Raw genomic sequence first — 4,230 nt, forward strand, 5'->3', positions numbered from 1 at the left:
ATAAAGCAAGAATTTCTGGATCAAGGGTTACATAATTTATTCCAAATATAGTTGAAGATGATGGAAGTGAAATTCCAATGAAGAAGGATTCTTCTAAACTTGAAGTCATTCTGAAAGAGAAATGTTTGTGCTATAATGAAGATTCATCCCATCCAAGAGTAATCAGACTTGGTGATGGTTTAGAAAGAAATCATATCTCAGCACTTAGGATTGCAATCTACCAGAATGGAAGTCAGGATGAAGAATTGAAGCAAGTCAAAGCCACACTAGCTCAAGTCCTGAGGAATGCAGAAGAGAAGCTGATATCAAACTTTGTCAAGAATCACTTTGGATTCAGATTGACTCAGTAAATTTGGTAAAAGCTACAAGGACTGTAAGTTGTAGTTAGTTGTCTGATTAAAATCTTATTGCATTTGTACTTAAATGTTTTTTACATCATCAAATCTATTAACTTGTATATTTTTCTTAATTTACAAGTTGGGGGAGATTGTTAGATATATTTATGATGTCATATCTAATCTGTTGTGTTTAATTTCTGAACTTAATATCAGAACTTACTAGAAATCAGAACTTACTGAAGTCAGAACTTATATCAGAACTTAAGGCCGTCATGATTTATATCAGGACTTAAGTACGGATACTTCAGATAAGGAAAACAGCTGATTTACAGGTAAGGATCGTGACTAAAACAATAGAAGATATGCATGAAGAGTTAGAAGACTAGAATACTTATAGAAGATAATATCTGATTGATATATTTTAGGAGACAGAATTATATTCCATATCAATTAGAAGATATCTTGTAACTGTGTACTATATAAACACAGCTTAGGGTTTACACTATATGTGTTATCATTATCGAGAACATTATACATTGTAACCTAGCAGCTCTTAGTGATATTGTTCATCACTAAGAGAGAATAACTGTTCTATTGTAACAGAGTTTATTATATTGAATATATTTGATTACTGTTACATACTTGTGTTCGAAATCGATTTGACTGTATAAACACTATATTCAACCTCTTTCTATAGTGTTGTGTGACCTAACAGGGGACCAGATTGTGGATCCAATGGAACACCCTAACAAGGGACCAGATGATGTTCATATTAAGGATGTAGCAATTAAGGATGTTATCCTAAAAGGGATTGTTGCTGAGAAGGATCCCGTGGAGGATCCTGACAAGAATGAAGAAAGGACCGCTGAGGAATTGATGACCGTGGTTAGGGCGACTACCAGAGGTAGGATGGGCCGATTATTATCGTAGGTTCGTTCAAGTTTGCAAATATAGCAGCTCGTTTAACGTGGCTTACTCGTAAGACTGAGAAGTTCGAATGGACAGAGAAATGCGAGAACATTTTTCAAGAACTGAAGCAAAGATTGGTGACGGTCCCTATGTTGGCGTTGCCGGATGGAAAAGGAGATTGTGTGATTTGTAGTGACGTTTCGCATAAGGAATTAGGGTGCTTCTTATACAGCACAGCACGGTAATCGCGTAAGCGTCAAGCCAATTAAGAGAATATAAAATTCGATATCCCCACCCATGAGCTTGGGCTCGTGGCAATAGTTTTGCCCTAAAGATTGGAGGCACTACTTGTATGGAGAAAAGTGCGAGATTTACACAAGACATAAGTGCTCTAGTACATTTTCACGCAGAAAGAGCTCAACATGCGCCAGAGGAGGTGGTTAGAGCTAATCAAGGATTACGATTATGAGATTCTTTATCATCCAGGGAAAACCAAAATGGTGGCTAATGCCCTTAGTAGAAAGGAGAGACTCAAGATGATAATGTCTTTGGGAGAGTTGATAAGAGATTTTGAGAAAATGGAAATAGAAGTGAACGCAACCGGAGCCGGTACTGTAAAGCTGTTTAAGATCACAATGCAGCCTGAATTATTGGAAAAGATCAGACTGTGCCAGGAAAAAGTGATGAATGAAGGCAGAAAGCCAATGACTAGAGAAGAGATTAATACCGAGAAAAATGATAAGGGAATAGTGAGGTATTCCGACAGAAATTGGGTTTCAATGTTCAAGAGCTTAAAATAAGATCTTAGATGAAAGCCCTAGTTTGAGGAATAAGATTTAGGGCAAACCTTGAATATGATAGTCAGGGAGGTCGCCATCAAAAAGAAGGAACCCATAACATAATAAAGTGGAAATTAAGGATTTTAACGTATTAGATAACCCTGATTATAGGGAGTAGGAGGAAACATTTCGTACTGAGAAAACAGAGGTCGAGCAAGGTAGGGAGAACTAGGACGGTACTCTTATAGGGCAATTAATGGACCTGCCTAAACAAAACTTATACTATTACCCCCAACCACCACCCTGAGGAAATAATGTGGTGTGAAATTCTTTCAGGACCTTTAAGTCGCTAAGCTCTCAGAGTTCCAAGGAACAAGCTGACCTAGCCGAGGTAAGAGCCTGGCTAAAGGAAATAGAGGAATGGATTTATATTCTAAATGATTGATGAAGCGCAAAAGACTATTTTTGTCACTTACCTTCCTAAGAGAGAGGCCACCCGCTGGTGAAAGGCCAAGAAAGACATGGGGCCAGAGGTTATAATAAACCGATTAAAGTTCAGTCAATTATTTTCGGGAAAGTACTTCCCAAGGTTATAGAGATAGTGTAAAAGCTTTAGAGTCAGAACAAAGGCGGACGAGTATGATGAATTATGAATCTAAGTTGTAAAAGTTGGCAAGATTCATCCTGAGGACACGAATCCCAGAATAACGTGAGGTTTGAAGTCAATGATTAGTGGGTTCATGAAATGATTGTAATAGAAAGGAAAATAAAAAGAAACTGAAGTGGAAAGGAATATAAAGGCAATAGAGTTTGAGTAATGATAAGGGAGTTGGGTATGAGGAAACCCTTAAGACTCGTAGTAATAGAAATAGAAAATTATGTTATCATCAGGATGAGGGTGATTCACCATGATTTAAAGTTGATTGTTGAAGGCATAAATGATATATATATATATATTATCCCCTTTAAGTTGGGAGTATTCGATGAAACTTCGAGATAGATCGATGGATTAATAAGGAAACATGGATGGACTGAGGAGACAGGAAAGCAAGAAATTAAGAAATGGGATGAAGGAAGTGACCTTCAAGAATGTGAAGTGTATGTAAGACCGCTGGCTTGATACCCAGAAAAGGAGACGCCAGGTATTAAAGATATCTCATCATTGAGATGACTGTTGAGATAAACAACAAAAGTAAATGAGGATTTAGTAAAAAGAAGTTCACGTTGAACACGACCAATATCTTTCAGAACATCCATGTTATCATTACCAAATCAGGAAAGAAAAGCGGATAACCAATGTTATCTTTTGAAGGCCATATGGGTTGACCTCAGTTTGAATAAGGATGCTATCGTGAAATTAGGTATAGACTATCAAGGTGGGAATTATTGAATAAGATACCCTTATTAGGGATATATGACTTGATTTATCCATGGAAGGATGCAAGTACCTTTTAAAGGTAGAATTAAGGATAAAACCTCGATAACTTGAGATGAACCATGGGGGAATGCATATTGTTTGGCATTTCACCCTTAATAGGGATATTATGAGTTTGGGTAATACGGAATGAAGGATTAAGGCAACAACAACCTTTAAGGATCAGTGGATAAATTTTTCAGAAGTACATAGACAATGGTTCTAGTATTAGTAAATGGTATTTTGATATGCCCTGTATCTAGGGAATACAGGAGGAACGATTCAAGGATAACCTTAGAGGTTTTACAAGGAGAAAGGTAATATTCAAACTTCGGAAGAATAGAAATGTTGATAAAGGAAATATGGCGTAATTATAATAATGTCAGGTGGGCACGTGTTGAACCATAAGAAACTATAGATCGACCCAATGAAGGTCGAGATTGGTGAAAACGAGAAGGACCCAAGGTAAGAGACGTCCTAAGTATGATCGAGAGTCAGTCGTGACAATGTTGGCCTCTAAAGACCGAGGCAATAACTTATGGAAAAATGGTGATATTTTTTTTCTCACCAAAGCGTAAGGAAGAGCATTTTCACACAAGCAGTGATTGGAAATGAGGTAGAAATTTTAGTTGAAGATCATTTAAAAGACATTGATTATAAGGAACTATTACTATCAGGAAAGGCCAATGAGGTGGCCGACACTCTAAGTGTAAGAGAGCAATTATAGGCGCTCGTGCCAGAGGAATACAGTGATGATGGTTAAAGCCGTGAAAGTTGTATTATGGTTTGA

This window comes from Apium graveolens, chromosome 2 (assembly GCF_009905375.1).
Source record: "Apium graveolens cultivar Ventura chromosome 2, ASM990537v1, whole genome shotgun sequence".
Lineage (NCBI taxonomy): Eukaryota > Viridiplantae > Streptophyta > Magnoliopsida > Apiales > Apiaceae > Apium > Apium graveolens.